Source organism: Pan paniscus, chromosome 12, assembly GCF_029289425.2.
Source record: "Pan paniscus chromosome 12, NHGRI_mPanPan1-v2.0_pri, whole genome shotgun sequence".
Classification (NCBI taxonomy): domain Eukaryota; kingdom Metazoa; phylum Chordata; class Mammalia; order Primates; family Hominidae; genus Pan; species Pan paniscus.
In genome coordinates, this window is record NC_073261.2 from 76,275,044 (window position 1) to 76,294,765 (window position 19,722).

At 36.1% G+C, this 19,722-nt stretch overlaps 1 protein-coding gene across 48 annotated transcripts in view; it reads left to right on the forward strand.

Annotated features, from left to right (window-relative positions):
* NRXN1 (neurexin 1) overlaps positions 1 to 19,722 on the forward strand; it is a 1,114,986-nt gene that overhangs the window by 949,495 nt on the left and 145,769 nt on the right. The gene's annotated exons all lie outside the window — the stretch shown is intronic.

Sequence of the window (19,722 nt, forward strand, 5' to 3'; positions counted from 1 at the left end):
ACTATTTTCTAACTTTACTAGAGAAACTTTATTAGCAAATTAAGTAAATCATTATGGACCATTAGAACATTAGAATACTTAAGAATCATTTGGGAGAAAAAGTTTGTTAAAAGAAGACTTGCCCATGTTCTCATTAAATGTATAGATATGGGAAATGTTTGACTAATTTTTTTCCTTCCTCTTAAAGTAAAATAGTGAAAATATAAGTCTTGTGGAAACTGATAAACCATATGGAATATCTGAATTATTGTTTAAATAACCAATTTTGAATAGAGTCTAACAAAAGACGTAATAATCAGGGTGTGACACACAGAAGGTGCTTAGTAAATAGTTTTTGAATAAATCTACATCCCTCATTAAACTTCTAGGTCAAAGCATTTTTTTTCTGGTGGTTTTTAGCCAAAATATACTTACATGCATAGATGAATATTTATTTCAATATATAAATGTTTGGTTTCCATTGGAAATCGTTAAATGTTTACTAACACTAACTTTTTGTAATAAATCTTACTCTGAGAAATCTGAAGCCACAAATACAGTAGCTGTGTTAGATTAAACAAGTGTCTAAAACTCTGACTTTTCCTGTTTAATTATCTTTTTTCACAGTGTTCAATTTTGCTGCGAATTTGAGGTTATTCCAAATGATGAAACATAATGAACTTTTTTATTAAGTAGTATATTGAATGTATCTTCCTAAAATTCTAAGCTTAGCTTCTGAGAAATTGTGTCCAAGGAGATGGAAAGAAATGATATATTATCAGACTTCTCACTTGTTCTTACTTTATCAATGACTTGGATTTTTTAAATATCAGAATTTTTACAGTTACTGTAAGGCAACTGAAAGGTGACAGCGTGCTAGCAGCCCTCCCTCGCTCTCGGTGCCTCCTCGGCCTCAGCGCCCATTCAGCCACGCTTGAGGAGCCCTTCAGCCCACCACTGCACTGTGGGAGCCCCTTCCTGGGATGGCCAAGGCCAGAGCCGGTTCCCTCAGCCTGGGGGGGGTGTGGAGGGAGAGGCACGGGCGGGAACCGGGGCTGCGTGCGGCGCTTGCAGGCCAGCTAGAGTTCCGGGTGAGCGTGGGCTTGGCGGGCCCTGCACTTAGAGCGGCCGGCCGGCCCTGTGGGCCCCGGCAGTGATGGGCTTAGCACCAGGGCCAGCAGATGCAGAGTGCGCAGGGTCCCCCATCAGTGCCGGCCCACCGGCACTGCGCTCGATTTCTCACTGGGCCTTAGCTGCCTCCCTGCGGGGCAGGGCTCGGGACCTGCAGTCCACCATGCCTGAGCCTCCCCTCCCCAGTGGCCCCCCGCCACGGGCTCCTGTGCGGCCCCCTGCTCCGCGGCACCCAGTCTCATCCACCGCGCAAGGGCTGAGGAGTGCTGGTGCGCATGGCGCCGGACTGGCAGGCAGCTCCATCTGCCGCCCCGTGTGGGATACACTGGGTGAAGCCAGCTGGGCTCCTGAGTTTGGTGGGGACTTGGAGAACCTTTATGTCTAGCTAAGGGATTGTAAACACAGCAATCAGCACCTTGTGTCTAGCTCAGGGTTTGTGGATGCACCAATCTGCACTCTGTGTCTAACTAATCTGGTGGGGACTTGGAGAATCTTTATGTCTAGCTAAGGGATTGTGAATACACCAATCGGCACTCTATCTAGCTCAAGGTTTGTAAATGCACCAATCTGCGCTCTGTGTCTAGCTGATCTGGTGGGGACTTGGAGAACCTTTATGTCTAGCTAAGGGATTGTGAATACACCAATCAGCACTCTGTATCTAGCTCAGGGTTTGTAAATACACCAATCAGCACTCTGTATCTAGCTTATCTAGTGGGGAGGTGGAGAAGGTTTGTGTCTAGCTCAGGGATTGTAAACGCACCAATCAGCACCCTCTCAAAACGGACCAGTCAGCTCTCTGAAAAACAGACCAATCGGCTCTCTGTAAAATGGACCGATCAGCAGGATGTGGGTGGGGCCAGATAAGAGAATAAAAGCAGGCTGCCCGAGCCAGCCCTGGCCACCCGAGCCAGCCCTGGCCACCTGCTGGGGTCATCTTGCATGTTGTGGAAGCCTTGTTCTTTCGCTGTTTGCAATAAATCTTGCTGCTGCTCACTCTTTGGGTCCACACTGCCTTTAAGAACTATAACACTCAGCGCTAGGGTCCGAGGCTTCATTCTTGAAGTCAGTGAGACCAAGAACCCACCAATTCTGGACACACAACCATGTTAGCATTTTTTTATTTTCTGTTAAAAGAGAGAGCAAGATTCTCTGATGGTTTGATGGGTTTTGGCATCATTTAAACTACACAGGTTGGCAAACAGATAATGCAGATGTTTTCTAAGAGTTGTGGTAAAACAGAAGTAAAGGATATTATATCAACTAGGCTTAACTGCTTCATTCCTTAAATTGAAATCTTGTAGTTTGTCTGTAAGTTGCCATTTTTGTTCCATTATTGCTATGTATTTATGGAAATGTTCTTTGTTCCATCCCAGGAAACTTGTCAATGAGACCTATCAGTGACTTTCATGAAGTTCTCTTGTAGTAGAAGCTAACATACAGAGTATCACAGGGCCAATTTAATAATTGTCCAGGCAATTCTGAAAGCTCAGTGAAACCCAAACAGGCCCTTTTTTTCTGCTTTCAGAATATGCTGATTTTTTGCCCGAAAACAAATGCATTATTAAATGTTTATTGCTGACAAAATTGAAATAATCTGAGAAATTAGTTTCTTCAGATATGTGTTGGGTATCTGCTATTTGGGTACTATTGGGAATGACATAGAGACATGTAAGTCAAACCTCTTCTTTCCCGATTTCTCCTAGTACTTTTTTGCCTCTCACTTAAGTTAATCCTTTTTGCAACTGTGTGGGGAGGTTAGGTGCCTTTTTTATCACTATCAGAAACCAAGAGCTCAATAAAGTAGGATAGCAACTCATGAGTTTCCTACGTATTTGAAGCTAAACTTAAGCTTATTTAAAAATGAGTTAAATATATTTTGAAACATTTAATCAATAAAAATTTATTCTGTTTTGCGAGTTTTTAATGAACTTTTTACTTTTAAAAGTTCTCAGATTCTGAAAACAAATTACTTAGAAACCAACCCATCAAATCAAATTGAGAAATGTTTATTAATCATTACTGTGTTTAAGAACTTTTGCCGAGTATATCTTATGTTGTAATATACAAATAGCAGCCCTTCATAAAATTTCATAAAATTTCCCCCTTTAACTTCTTATCTGCCATTATTGTTTCCAACATACAATTTGTTTAGCAATTTAAGTTCTTATCATAATGAAGGGATATACTGGTCTCACTCCTGAAAAGTAGTCACGTTAAACAGAGAATAGCATTATCATGATTTTAAATAAGTGTGGCTAAAGATATTGGCTGAGAGTGTCTTGAAGGACTTTTCACCCAAGATACGGGTAATCAGGTTAATGAATCTAACTACTGGTTACAAAAAATGAATTAATCATGTCAGATATAAAAAATTAATTGTCACTACAATGCAGAAATCTAGCTTTTAGGAAATGAGGTGGAAACAAGTTATAAGAATAGCTAAGCACTGAGGGCCAGAAAAAATGACATATTAAAGAGTATTAGGTTTTTAGGAAACTTCAGATGGTATTTACAAGTATTTGGTTGATTTTAATATTTATATTTTATAACAGTCGCTTTTATAATTTGACTATTACCTAAAAGTATCTTTGTTTTATCATATAGTTTATAGTTTATAAATAGCTGACTTTAATGGAAGAACAAGTCACATTCCCAACTCAATGACAAGCCTTTCTCTTAATACTTTCTCAAACACTCTGAGTTCTTATATCTTCAGGAGCTTTTACTAAATAGCACAGACATATTTATTTATATATTTTATAATGATAATACATAATAGCTAGTATTTTGGTGTATGATGAACAATTTTTAAAACTGTACTATGTGATTTGTTCCTTCTCAGCTTTAATGTCATTATTTGAATGTCAACTATGAACAAGTCTCATGATTTTCATGCTATTTATATTTGTCCACTGTCTACCCACTTTTCATATCTTGTAAGCTCAAGAATGAGTTGTTTTGTTTTGTTTTTTGAGGCACAGTCTTGCTCCATCACCGGGCTGGAGTGCAGTGGCCCGAATTCGGCTCACTACAAACTCCACTTCATGGGTTCAAACAATTCTCATGCCTCAGCCTCACAACACCATGCCCAGCTAATTTTTGTATTTTAGTAGGGATGGGGTTTCACCACGTTGACCAGGATGGTCTCGATCTCTTGACCTCGTGATCCACCCACCTCAGCCCCCCAAAGTGCTGGGATTACAGGCATGAGCCACTGCGCCTGGCCAGGAATAAGTTGGTTTTAATGTCACCTAACTTCTAATAAACAAATGAAAGTGCCTTCAAGAGAAGGCAGAGTATCAAAAAGGATAAAATATCATACACTGGTGTCAAGGCCCTATGTAGAGTACAAAGCTTAGGTAACTGTATTTAGTTTTAGACATTAATCTAGATCAGTTTTTCTTAACTTCCTTTGAATCTCTGCCTCCATAAGAATCTAATAAAGTAGAACATTCTATCTTTAGAAAAATACACATCTATCTACATTTGTATACAAAATTATGTATGTTATGTTTAAGGGTTGCATCCTTAGGCCCATTTACCTAGAATTCAGAACCTCTGCTCTAGGTGATCTTTGAGGATATTGAGATATTAGAGGAAAAAATAAAGTCTGTGTAATGAACATATGAGGAGAAACCTCCTCCTCCCCTAATTAAACATGCTTCCAATGAAATGTGGCTGCCCTTTACTAACCTGCTAATAACCTTCTAACCACTGACATAGCCCTCTGGGTGTAGCCTTTACTAGCTCAGATAATTTTTTTTTCACAGGATAGGACCGACTTTTGTACTTCCACTTTAAAACAATTGTTCTCCAAAATAGGATCATAAGAATGCCATTATCCTTCTAATAAATTTATTTTAAGCACTGATACTATGTTTGATATAATTATAACATTGGGGCATTACATAATGAATATCCTTAAAACCAAAATGCATGGTTTAAGAGTTTCATTTGGAAAGGTCTCTCAGTGAATCATCTCATGATTGTGAAGTGTGATGGTGAAATAACTGTGTCCAATATCATAAAGATAAAAATTGCTATCAATATAACATCTCTGGAAAGTACAATAATCCCCCTGTATCCATTGAGGAATACATTCCAAGACTCTCATTGGATGCCAGAAATCACAGATAGTACCAAAACCTATATATACTATGTGTTTCCCTATACATATATCCCTATGATAAAATTTAATGTATAAATTAGACATGATAAGAGATTAGTGACAATAACTAGTAATAAAATAGAACAATCATAACAATATGCCATAATAAAAGTTCTGCGAATGTGGCCTCTTCCTCTCTCTCTCCTTGTCCCAAAATTTCTTATTATACTATACTCACCCTTCTTCTTGTGATCTGTTGATTTGATAACCCAGAGGGCTACTTATAAGTGACTAATTGACTATATAACGTGGATACACTAGAAAACGGGATGATTCATGTGTCATGAGGGACAGAGTGGGATGGCCAGAGATTTTATCTTGCTACTCAGAATGGCATGCAATTTAAAACTGTATTATTTAAATTGCATGCCATTTACTGAAATGGCATGAATTGTTTATTTCTAAAATTTTCCATTTAATATTTTCAGACTGCATTCGACTGTGGGTAACTGAAACTGTAGAATAAGAGGAGAGTACCATATTACTGTTCATTACTATGGGAAGAAGTTAATAAAGGCCTTTGCATGTATTTAGGAAACTTTAAAACATATCATGCAAGAGGACAATTTTTCTCTTTCGCTCCTCTTACTAGATAATTTTTCAACTTTGTCTCACCATTTTTTTCTTATTCTGTATGATTTAGTATTTTAAACTCAATAGAATACTGATAATCCATTTTGTTTTCTTCAAACAAAATAATAAATGTCTAGCATCAAAATTATTACAACGAATGAAGTTAGGAGAATATAGGAAAAATATACATTCAAGAATCTGAATTCTAAAGTACCTCAGATATAATAATTAAATACATTTTGGGCACTATTCAAAGTTCATAATTTAAAAAAAGAAAATTCGCCTAGAGCAAAGATCAACAAATTTTCATCATAGAAGGCCAAATATTAAATATCTTTGGCTTTGAGAACCACATGGTCTCTTTCACAATTACTCAATTCTGCCATTATAGCTCAAAAGCAACAATAGCTAATAGGAAAATGAATGGGTGTGGCTGTGATCCAGTAAATCTTTATTTACAATGTTAGATAGATAGTAGAGGACACATTTTACCTGTAGGGCATACTTTATTGACCCCTGAGAGAGAAGCATGACAAAGGAGCATAAGAACTAATCCGAAAAAACTTCCAATGGCCAGAACTAGATCAAATTGAGCAACAAAACTAATAGATATGTCATTGGATTATAACCAAAAGAGTAAAATAAACATCTATGAACCCATAGTGATATAAACAAGTAACTGAACAGATAGAAAGATAGATATACAGATAGATAAATAGGGAAGCAGAGACAGCTCACCCATACAGAAAAATTACAATTAATAATGTAAAAGGATGATGGAAATAGGAAATCATCGTTAGAATCCCAATGTAAAAATTGTTGAAGTCGGGATTCCCTAATAGATACCAAAATAAGTGCGAAAAAGTTTTCAGTAGAGATTAGTAATTTATGTAGTCTAAAAATATGTCCTCCAAGTAAAAGTAGTAACTTTCTTCAGAAAAACTCAGCAGATCACCTTAAGTGATCAAGTTAAATGTCACCAGTAATAAAAAATATTGACTTCATGAACCTTCATGCTAAGAAAGGCTCTTCACTTCTTTGGTATTCATATTCTCAACAAAAATCCATAAGTTCCATCTAACTACGACAAACCAAAATTGAGGGACATTTTACAAAATGGCCAGTATTCTTCAAAAGTGTCAACTACACGAATTACAAAAAAAGACAGATCTGAAGGGACAAAGGAAACATGGCAGTTTAATGCAATGTGGGAGCTGGGTTAGATCCTGCAATAGAAAAAGGACGTTAGTTGAAAACTGGTAAAACAAAATAAAGTCTATACTTTAGTCAACAGTTTATTATCAGTGTTACTTTCTTGGTTTTGATAACTGCCTAATGGTTATTTAATTATTAACAGGAGGAAAGCTGAATGAAAGGTATTTGGAACTCTCATTCTATAAGTTTTTTTTTTTTTTTGAAATAAGAGTTTAGAAATGGTTTCCACCTAAAAATACCTTTTACTCAATTCTATATAACATTTCAGAAAAAAAGTAATTAAACATAATGCCTTTGTGTAATTGTAAGTCAAATGCATTTGTTGTTAAAAAAAATTTTGACATGTTCATGTGTTTATTGGAAAAGTAGATTTATTCCAGAAGAATAGCAACCTAATTTTTCTAACAATCCAAAGGTGTAACTTAATCTAATACTGGAGTTGGTTCTTAATTAAGACAGAATGACAAAATAAATGTAAAAACCTTTTGAAGTATGAAGCCTTTAAATAGGCCATATATTAAAATTTAAATTATGATGATGAATATTTTGTGTCAAATTTAGCCTCATGGGTAGAATATTTCTCAAAGACAGACTTTTAAACATTTTAAAGTCTGTTTTGTTTTTAGCTTTATGAATTTAACTGTGTTAAAAAGCAGCTGAGTTTACCCCTCCCCGCAAAGTTAAGACAGACTTTCCTCATGTTAAGTATTATTGAAGTAATTTGTCATCTTGGGCATATTATCTATATTGGTGGCCCTAATATGTAAAATGTCCACTGAGAATCCAAAAAGAATATATCTAAGATAAGCCTGTCTAGATATTACCATATGCATTTCCAATGAAGTATTTTAGCAGGATTTATGAGATATAAAATCAGGCAGAATAAAGGAATATTTTGCTTTCATTTTTCTTGATAGTGTCACCTAATTGATAACATGCCATAATAATTTTTCAGGGTCACCTTCGCTGGAGCATTTTAAAGGTCCAAGTAGAGTCTTCAGTTGTCTCATTTATTATTTTTATTGCTCAGGTTGGCAGAGGACTTGGACGAGAGTGCATTTTGTGGTTAGAGGCGAAACAAACAAAAGGAAGCTTTTTTAAATGAAAAGATTTGCTTTGGTAAAAAAAGAAAGGCAGAATGAGCACAATCACAGTAGAAGGCAGACCTGGGGATAATTAGATGAGGCCTGTGCTTTATGGAAATGGAGTTCAAAAGGAATGTTAAATCTGTCAAATTGATTCAATGAAGGAAATTCATGTTGCGCCAGCATTGGGGTGAAGAGGTAACAGAACTCATCCAAAATTCCAAACGTTCATAGAACCTTTTGAAATTCCTGCCTATTTGTAAGAGCTAGTATCCGAAACAATAAGTTAGACATGCAGTCTATAGTGGGCACTCTATATGGGGCAATATGCTAATTATTTTACATACCTTATTTACAAACATTATTGCATTAACACTCACAGAATCTTTATAAGACAGCTTACAGTATCTCCTTGTGATAAATGAGCAAACACAGGGAGATTCATTTACTTGCCAACACCATAGGTTCTAAAGCCTACTCCAGTGCTTCGTAGGATTATGCAATGCTGCCTAATAAATAATTCTTAATTCTCCTAAGAAATAATTCATAAAATGTTATTGTTGGTCCTCACCAGGTCAGATGATGCTCAGACCTTTGTTGTGCTAAGATTGTGATACCAATGGTTATTACTTCTTCTATTCAGATCTGTAAGGGCTGTTTAGGGGTCCTTTGTGATTAGAAGCATTCTCATATTAGTGTTCTTCCTGTCTGCTGGTTATTCTTTGTCTAGATGGAGAAGTGAGTGCCAAGTCTAACTTGAATACTCCTCTTAATGACTAAAATTGCTGTAGGAATATATACCACACATCAAATGATCAAACCAGACATATGCTACAAACTTAATGCAAGTTAAGTGTGCAGGTTAGCATGAAGGTTCAGAGGGAACATTCAAAAGCCAGACTGCATGGGTTCAAATCCTAGTTCAAACACTGATGAGATGTGAAATTTTTTGCCAAGTTCTTTAACCTCATTTTCCTACTCTAAAAAGTGGGGACAATGACAGTACTTACCTCATAAGGTTGTTTGATGTTTAAATGAGTTATTAATTTCAAAACAGTTAGAAATTGGTAAAAACCTGGTAAGTAGTAAGTGCTGAGTAAAAGTTAATTCCACTATTATTAGTCAAAATAGTTTAGTTTTGCAATCCTGCAACTGCAATAGTCACTAACCTCCCCGTATTAGTTTGTATTTCTTTCTGGGAACAAATTTATTTTCTCTTGGCTGTCAGACTTCAGTTCACATACATGGAGACAAACCTTTCCAAAAACTTAAGATTGTTCCTCCTGACCCTGGCAGACATTAAGTGCAGTACCACTTCTGTCCCCAAACCCACTCCAAGCAAAACACTATGAAGACATTACTAAGAAAGACATAGTTCAAATGAGTGGCACAAAATATATGTTCTGTACAATTTTAGAAAACAGAATGGTGTTCGGTAATCAAGGCTGATATCACAGAAGAGTAAAATGTGGGCTGGGTGCTAAGAAATTCATTTGAAATTTAATAAATGAACATTAGAGAAACCATGCTAGCTGGTGGACAGGGCACTGTGTATAGTTAGATAGCTCGGGTGCTGCCCCAGAGTCCCAGCGGAGGGGATGAGTCGAGGCTGAAATACAGTCTGTGCTTGGGTCTCCAAGTCATGTGCACGTACATAGCCAGATTTCCTGAAAGTAGAGCTGTTTTTTTTTTCCTTTGTCACCAAGCACGTTGGGATTGCCCAAGCCTTTTGCTTAAGCTATAACAATCCAGGGAAGTTTTCTTTTTTAAATTTCCACAGTGGCATTCAATAATTAGAAGATCATAAAAATTATCATTCAAACAGACACAATTCTGATAAAAAAAAAGAAGCACTATTGATAGTTACTCCTGTATAATAGGAACAAACCAAGATATTTGAGGCAATCTGGAACATTTGTCACCTCCTGTAATATGCAGTGCCTACTGGTAGAGCTGAGACTACTGCCTGAATTTTACCTGGAGAAACTAGACTCAGTCTAAGTTAGTGATTATGATAAGGTGTTCAGTTTATTCCTGTTGAGGCATTTATTCTTGGGCTGACATTATTTTAATGATCTAAGGCTTTTTACACAATTGGGCCTCTTTTCCTGTTATCAGCTATAAACAATAAATATTCCTCCCCAGTCTCCATTATTTTAATCCATCTGGTGTGCAGCCAAGATGTTTATCTTTTTTAAATTGCTTTCGTCATATATTTTCCTGCCTCTCAATTCTTCAGTGACTCGTCAAAGTAGACTAATAGAATAAATAGAATTTGCATGGATGAAGAAAGATGTATAATAGGGTTCAAAGTCCTTCTGTGAGGTCAGATATTTTACATTTTTGAGTCTGTTTCAGATTTTAATTGTTTTGTTTCTACACATATAAATTGTTTGTAAATCTCATTTTCCTGATATACATTTTCCTGACTACAATGTTCTCAATTTCTTGCCCTTGCAATAGGAAATCTAGGATTAGATCTGTTTGTGTTTTCATTGTATTGTCATTGAAGTTTCACACTGCGAACTTTACTGTTGTATGTATTGAATATGCCAGAAGGCCACTAACTTGATAAACTAAGCATAATGACTGAATGGAATTAAGGTATTTCAATGTATAGCCAAACCAAAACAAACCAAAATGAGAAGCTCCATTGTATTCACAATTTGTGGTGATGCTCTTTCCATACTTTTTACATTTACTTTAGAAAGGAAATAGCATGAACAAGAGTAGTTTTATAAGATAATGTTCTTCAACTCTTCCTGGGCTATGGTAACTTTTAGACTCCGTTCTAATTCTATAGAGCTCAAGAGACCAATTTGTCAAGATTATCAAATCATCCTGCATTGGATGGGAATTACACCAGATTCTAGCTCTAGTTGTTTTTATTTCTAAGGATCTGTGATTCTATGTAATCTATAAAAACAATAGTAGCCATCATATATATGTGCCAGAAACTGTTCCCAGCAACTTTACAGACATTACATATTATTCTTAAAAGTAACCTCATAAATTATCCCCATTTTACAGAAGATATAGTAACTTGTTTATGAGTTTATTCATGATATTTGAATCTGGAATGTTCTAGCCTCCATAAAAATCAAATAGACTTGACTACCTTTTTCCATAAATCTTGTGTTATATTTTACATATTTAAGAAAGCAAGATTTCATGAGATTTAAATTGGGAACTCTTCCTTCTATGGCTACTAAAAGGAAACTTTTCATTTTTGATGAAGAATACATCATCTAGTGCTAATATACTATAATTTTACCTAAATTATAGTGATAATATAAAATGTTTTAAAAATGATGTACTCTTGATAATATACTGTGTTGGGGTCCCTTAGCTCAGTCATCAAATAAAATTTCTTCCTCAAAAAATCTGGCAACCTATAATTTTTTTGTTTATTTTAGAGACTAGCCAAATAAAGCATCTATGGTTATACGTGTCATTAATGGCACAGCTGGGATCCTACTCATACCCTCATATTTTCCAGGCCTTAAAAAATGTGCAAACAAAAACTAAAAAAGAAAATGCATTGCAATGACCTCCTTTGGCATAAACTCTATTAAGTACCAAGTTGCTATAAAATATGCCTATTTTTCTTCATGTTGCTTCTTTCTCGATAAAATATCAAACTAATAGTGCACTCATTTATGTGTAAGAGCTTATATGACATCTGTTTCTAATCAGAATGCTCAAACTCTTCCTAAAAAGAGATTAACAGGCCTATGCTTTTTTTTTATTCTCAATTTTCCTACCTAAACTAGAATTGTTGACTATCTCTACAAATGGTTAGCAGAGAGCCATTATGTCAAGTTTCAAGAAGGAAGTTAACTCCATATCTAAATATTAATGTCAAATTGCTTCTCTTTTTTTACTGCATGAAAAAAAGTGAGCACTACTGTGACTACCTATTTTCGCCAGCAAAAAGCAGGATTTGGAAGGAATAGAAGGCAAATTCAGTAAGTCTGGATCATGGAAAAGAAACTGGAAGCATGAGTGAGGCCTGATAAGTATTCTAGAGGTTAATTATGATTGATAAGCCATGTTAGAACAAAGGATAGTGGAAGACAGAAGAGACTGAGGAGAGTTAATCCCAGTGAATTCAGTAATTTATTCAGAAATATTTATTTAAGTCCGGCTATGTGTCTGGACTTATGCTAGGGATACAGCATGGAGTGCAGGAATGGTCACTACTCCCTTGGAACACATAGTCTGTTGCAGATAACACATGATTTCAAATAATTTTTCTGGCTAAAGTGCAGGGAATAGTCTAAAGGGGCCAGAATAAATGTCTGCAAATGTCTGGAGCTAAGCTAGGTGACACGACAGTCCAGGCATTGCTTACTATAACACGGGAAGTGGAATTTGAAGGACACTGATATTGGAATTCAAGATCAAGTTCTTCCTAAGGGTATAGGCTCCAGGAACATCAAAAGAGAGCAGAAGACAAAGGCATAGACAAAGTTTGTCCACTCCCTTTTCATAAGCATTTTTTCATGTAAAAAGCAGGCCAAAAATATTTTGAAGTTTGTCTTCATAGGTGGAAATGATGAAGCTATGTCTAATTTCTTAGGAAATATAGAGGATCTTGAGGTCATTACATCCATATAGTACTCAAGTCTTTTTTTTTAGGACCAGCTGATGCCGTCATCCACTTGCTGGGCCTTCACTGTGCCTAGGCATTTTCAGTGGAGGTGGTCAGCCCTGCTGCAGGGCAGCTTTACTGAGGTATATGTCCAAGTTGGGCTTGGAATTGGCATTCTTCTTCAGTGATAAGCACCAAAGAAAAAGCACAACAACGTAAGACATTCGTTCAGTTTTGAGTAGAAGATAAACATTCCAAATTAACAGTGAAAGTTGCTGTTTTTTTTTTTTTTTGCCATGACTATTTAGCAAGCCTCACAAACTAATTATAATCTCTCAAAATCACTTCTTCTTTTTTTAAATTTCTTAGGCAGTTCCTAAGGATAAAAATTAGTGTGAATAAATATGTGCTTGTCCTTTGGTACTTAGAATTTTAGAGTTTTTGAAGTGGACACAGTGTATCTTTTGGGATCTCACAGTAGTTTCCAAATTGAAGAAAATATAAGCATATTTAAATAAGACAATGTCACCTGATGTAATCATTAACATAAGTAAGGATTTGTCTTATGCAGAGTTGCTTTTATTGTTTGTTTTGCACTGAGACTTTTTCCATAACTTGGAAAGTTAACACTGACAGTAAATTTTTAATAGTGCTGCAGTCATCTGCGTAGCAGGTGTTACAAGGAGGGAAGTTATAAGGAGCCACAAAGTGAAGAAAATGGTAGTAGAAAATACTTTGTTTTCTTCAAGAAAATTCATTTAATGGTATGAAAGGTTAAGTAGTTCCTTTTGGAAAAGTTGTTCTATATACATTAATGGAACTACATATAATCATGTATATTTCATGATGAAAATAATATTATTTTATAGTTTTAGTCATGCAAAAAATGTACATTGATAGAGTTTATTTGGTAACTGTACTAATTACCAGGACTGTAATGTAGAATATTACGATTTGCAGCAAAACCAGAACAGGACAAAATACATTTTAACTAAAATTAATAATTAAAATGGACATGATTTTGACATTAGCACAGAGCTTTATTCTGTGTGCAAATCCATGAGTACTCGCTTTTAGACTATTTTAGCAACTGGCAGCAAAATACTATCACATCTTAATATGAAAAATCTGTGAATAAACTAACAATATATTATTTCAAACTACGTTTAAATTATCTCTGTATTAGTTTGCTAGGACTGCCATAGCAAAATACCACAGAGTGGTAGCTTAAATGAGAGAAATTTATTCTCTCACAGTTCTGGAGGCTGGAAGACCAAAATCAAGTAGTCAGCAGGTTTGATTCCTTCTGAGGCCTGTTTCCTTTGCTTGCAGATGTCCACCTTCTTGCTGGGTTTTCACATAGTCCTTCCTCTTATGCCTGTGCATCCCTTGTGTCTCTTTGTGTGTCCAGTCTTCCTCTTATAAGGACACCAGTCAGATTGCATTAGGATCCACCCTAACAGCCTCATTTTAACTTAATCACCTCCCTAAAGTCTCTGTTTCCAGAAACCATCACATTCTGAGGTCTTAGGGGTTAAGGCTTCACCATATGAATTTGGGGGATAAACAATTGAGCTCATAACAGTGTTTAAGTATGTGTAGGGTTCTTGTGTGGCGATTGCCAACAAACTGCTTATTTTCAATGAAGTCAAAACAAGACTTAGATTTAAAAGACTTCAGAAAAAGTGTTAGATAAAGTGTTAATCAGGCCAGAGTTATACGGCCTAGTTAGTTCAGCCTTCTTCTTGGATATGACACAGCCTAACTATAGATCTACTGGGCTATAAAAAAGATGGAGAAGAACATGTGTGTGCATCAATTCCAATTGTCCTTAGTAATGGAGCATCAGCTCAAATTTGATAGGATATCTTTGTAGTTTTTATCTTGTCTTCATTCTGTTCTGCATTTAGAGATCACTAGAAATAACAGGTAGCTTAAGTTTAAGAGGAAATACTGAAGGAAGTAGAGAAATTTATAGTTTTATTCTGATATATTTTATGCAATGAACTATTTCTCCTCTGTACCTACTGCATTATTTAGGATGCCTGGGTTTTAATTGGTGATCTCTACTTAGTCTGAGTTACACTGAGCCACTTACAGGTTTTTAAGCCAGCCCCTGACAGATTTGATTGGAAAGGAACTCTCATGAGAATGTCTCTTGAACCAGAAATAGCTCCAAAAGTACTGATCCCATGATCACAGGTGTTTGAGCAATCCAAGAAAAGGTTTATTTTGATACACTTTGGACAAAAAGGGCTTGCAAAGAGCAAACATTGACTTGAAGTCCTCAGATTTCTTCTTAAATTTTTCTGCTCTAATTTCTTTAGTGCTAAAAATTTCAAATGAAGAGGAGACAAAGTTCTCTATTTCCTAGCATCATAATGCCTTGTCCTTCATTGTCTTAACTACTCCGTATAAAACTGAAATCTCAGCCAGGTGTGGTGGCTCACACCTGTAATCTCAGCACTTTGGGAGGCCAAGGCGGGCAGATTGCAAGGTCAGGAGATCGAAACCACCCTGGCTAACACGGTGAAAACCCGTTTCTACTAAAAATACAAAAAATTAGCTGGGTGTGGTGGCGGGTGCCTGTAGTTCCAGCTACTCGGGAGGCTGAGGCAGGAGAATGGCGTGAACTCGGGAGGTGGAGCTTGCAGTGAGCCAAGATCGCACCACTGCACTCCAGCCTGGGTGACAGAGCGACACTCTGTCTCAAAAAAAAAAAAAAAACAAAACAAAACAAAACCAAAATCTTCTGAAATCTAACCTATGTCTGCCTTCCTCCTCTTAAAATGGCTGTCAAAACCATGACATGCTGTGGTAAATGGGTAGAAAGAATGCAGAGAAATGTCTCAGTGATAAGAGGTGGGTGTGTCTGTATAGCAGAAAGAGGAAAGAAGACAAGCTTAAAACATCAAACGTTTCAGAAAAATGTAATGGCTTAATTATAAAGGTCTCCACAGATGCCAACTGAAATTCTTCATAAAATTGTCAAGGCACCATAAGTTAGTTTTAAAAAGAGAGAGAGACGAAGAACAGTACATGTGAAGCCAAATATTTCACTGCTTTTTAAAAGATGTTTGCCGAGTTAAAAAACATTTATGGTATTTTATTTTTAATGGCTCTAAAATTAATTTCCTCATGAAAATCCACAATCACCATGTTTTAACAAAGTGGCCTAATGCTTGTCTTTACAACACCACCATCTGATGCCTGGGACCATGGGCCATTAGCATTGAGGGTCAGCTTAGAAGCCATCCAGTCCCCAAACCTCATTTTGCAGAAAATGGATCAAGCAGCATCCACTCCTGTTCATGGTTTCTGTGGCCCTTCTTTGCCAGGAGCATTATTGGGCAAAAAGAAGAGTTAAGGCATTCTAGTTGAAGTGGATCCCTTTGAAGCATTAATACATGGATTAAAATGTCATTTTAATACTTCATTTCTATCCAAAGTATTCTTATTCTGGGAACAGCTTTTGTCACCATGCTGCTGGCACAGAACAGATGGTAGTACCCTGAATTCTGTTTTCCCTCAGGGCAGGGGCTGTTGGCTTTTTCTTTTTGTGTGGTTTCTTCCAGCTAATGACCTCTTTTCAGTTGTTCCCGTTGACTTAAAAGTAGCATGCATAAACCTCTGAGAATAAAGATGACATTGCTTGGGAGAAAGTGCAGTGATTTTGATAAAGCACCTACGTTCGGGATATCACTCATCATAAGGCTCACTCTTTGGCCATTACTCATTCTGGGAAAGATAATAGATTTATTTTCCACTCTTCTTCACATTTACTTCAACTTTCTATGATCAGATGGGTAAAAAAAATATTTTTTGTGATGTACACATTCTTAGATATATCGTATAAGGCACATCATACTACAGAATAAACAATGACATGACTACAATATAAGGGCTAATATTTACTGAGTGCTTGCCATGTGCCAGGCATTGTGCTAAGAGATTGGCATATATTATGGGTACTATTCTTACAAATATCTATTTTACAGATGAGAAAACTGAGGTTAAAAGATGTTATGCTACTGATCCAGCTAGTCAATAGTGAAGCCAAGATTTGAACCTAGGAATTAGAGCTCATTATCTTAACCATCAAGGGTTCTCTTTCCTCAGTGATTCTGACCACTGGATAACTACTTTGAAGAAATAATTGCTGATAGAGAAAATTAACTTGTATTAGGGGAAAGTTATTTTAGGAATTTAAATTCATATCCATAGTATTCAATTTATCTACAAAAAGAAAAAAATGGTTATTTTACTTCAGTGGTTTTACATTTTATAAAATTGAGTGGGGCTAGCAATTATCCAGCACCTTTATCCAACTCTTGGTCCTTTGCAAAATAATCTTAAATTATTTGCATACAATGGACAAACCTCATCTTTCTAATTGAAAAAAAAATCTTGCATTCCAGTTACAACTGGAAGAGAGAGATTGAAGTCCATTGAAAATAAGATCAGAATGTCATAATAATCAGACTTTTCTTTTCCACTTGAGAATAGGGAACTTTCGCAGTTCCATTTATAGGCCACATCAGACTGTGTATGAAACATTCACCTATCTTTTTTTCCGTGGACCAATTTGAATGTTAAGAAGACTAGATTAAAAGTCAAGACTGATAATGGAGTGTAGAAATTTCAGCTGAACCACATAATTTTCCAATTTTCAAAAAACAAGAACTGGGAAAAGACACTTTAGAAAAAATATATATTTAGGTTTTTATTAGAGCGGATAGGTTTAAATGTTATGACATTATGATTTAGAAAGTACTCAAGATTCTCATATCTGGGAAAATGGCAAAATGCCATTTGTAAGGTAATGTGGGGCTGCTCTTACATTTCATTTTTCTTATTCTCAGTATTTAGTGATGTCTATCAATGGCTCTGCCTGTTTTTGTAGCTGTTAAACCATTCTTCTGTCTTAAATGCTACACAACTGGCACAAAATAACTCTTTAGTATGCATGATAACAGAGTATGACCTTTAATTTATCAGAGTAGGTTCTGTATTTTGTTACCTGCTTGTCCCTGCTGCTTTTCATTTCTTGCTGCTGGTTTTTGATATGATACTCCAGTGCCTTTGCAATGGGAAACAAACAGCATTTAAAGGCGTAGGGAAGAAAACTTAAATCACTGTTCATTCCACACAGGCAATGAGATCCAAAATTCACAAGGTTACCTGTATTTATTTCAAATTAATCTGATGAAACAATATTCAAACCAAAAATTTTGAATGTAAGTAGCTAGTGGGAACAAGTGCTTGTACAAATCTTTGTGTAAAGAAACACTTAGATATCTTAATGTAAATCCACATAAGAGAGGGATGTGAAGGAAGAAATTACTTAAGCTAGTTAGACATGCACTAAGATTCTAATTTCTTCCCCAAAGCACCATTGAACTCTGCAGTAGACAGCCTGCAGCCTTCTACGCCCAACATCACAGCAGTCTCACATGAAGATATTGTTTAACTGGATATAAAAGCCTGCTGTTTCACATAAGGAGCTGCGATGTCATCTGAAGCATTAGTCACGAACAGCGCATCACCCTACTTGAGCTGTGCGTGCTCTTTCTAGCTGTGAGAATGACTGACAGAACTCTTGAGTTGCACCACCCCCTCTTCCTGTAGCATTACATTAATATATTGCATTTAATTTAGAGAAATGAGTGTGTGTGTATGTGTTTAAGGAAGCAGTGGGAACAAAGTTGAAATGTGCATATATGTAGTATCAATAATATAAAATTGAAGTTTGAAAAAAGGTCACCATTAATTTCTCCATCCTAACACAAATATTTCACTTTTACACATTGCCCTCAAATTCTTGCCGATTTTCAGTGCATTTTACTTAGTAGTTTTATGAGAGTTTTTTCTTTTTTTTCATGGCTCGTGACATGAATATTTAACCATTATTGGTCATACTTGTAATTATATTTTGAGACTAAATATGTTTTATTGGAGAGTCTTTTTATTTAAAAATAGTTGTTGGGTGAATAGCATGATGAAGTTCAGGATAATGATCAATTGTCAACCTTTTGAGGATTAATATTCACATTATGAAAAATTTTTAGCTCATTATTATTTCAATGACATTTTGATTGTGATCTAGGTGCAATCGTTTGTGTTCCATCACACCTTCTTTGCTCTAATCCATTGTTCTCTCTGAACTTCTACCGCAACTACACTTCACATGGTGGTTAATTGCGTACTTATGTCTCATTATCTATTATCTTGAACTTTTACTTAAATCTTTTATTTTTTAACTTTCCTCATTTGTCCCCTTGACTCCCTAGACAATGTGTAAGCTCTTCAACAATAGAATCCATGTGATGTATTGATGTGTGCCTTTCAGAGTACAATAATTTCAGAGTACATGGGCACTGCTTATGTATTGACTTTATTGAGTCCGATTGCTTTTCTAACATCTAGCCGAGCTATACTAAAGAAACCAGGGTTTAATTATTGGCACTAGAGAAGAAGGAAGGTGAAGTATTTTTGGAACATGAACCGCAGTTGTAAATATACGCCTTGAGTTGTTGACAGGTGGCATGAAAGCACTGGGTTCCTGGAGCTGTGTAAAAGGAAACGCAGAGATAAGAAATAGGCAAGAAGGAAAAGAGGAAATGTGACGTCCAAGCAAAATTTACTGTAACATGTTACAATATTCTTTTTCTCTGACAAGTCAATGAAGTACAGTGGTCTTTTGTGTCACAACTAGGATCCTCTCTCCATTTCCAACGTGTTTCTGGAGAGGTTCAACATCCAAAAAGCACTGAAGTTAGTGGATTATTATGCTTGTGGCTTTTCTTATAGGTTAGAGGTAAAGACAAGGAATGTCTGGAACATTTTATGCCTCCAGTAGCTATGCATACAAGGCATCATTATAAAAGGGAAAAAAACAAAATACTGCTTCTCACTGGGATCTCCACTGTTATAGGTCTTTGATCACTTTACTTACCTCTGCTTCACTGTCTTAATCT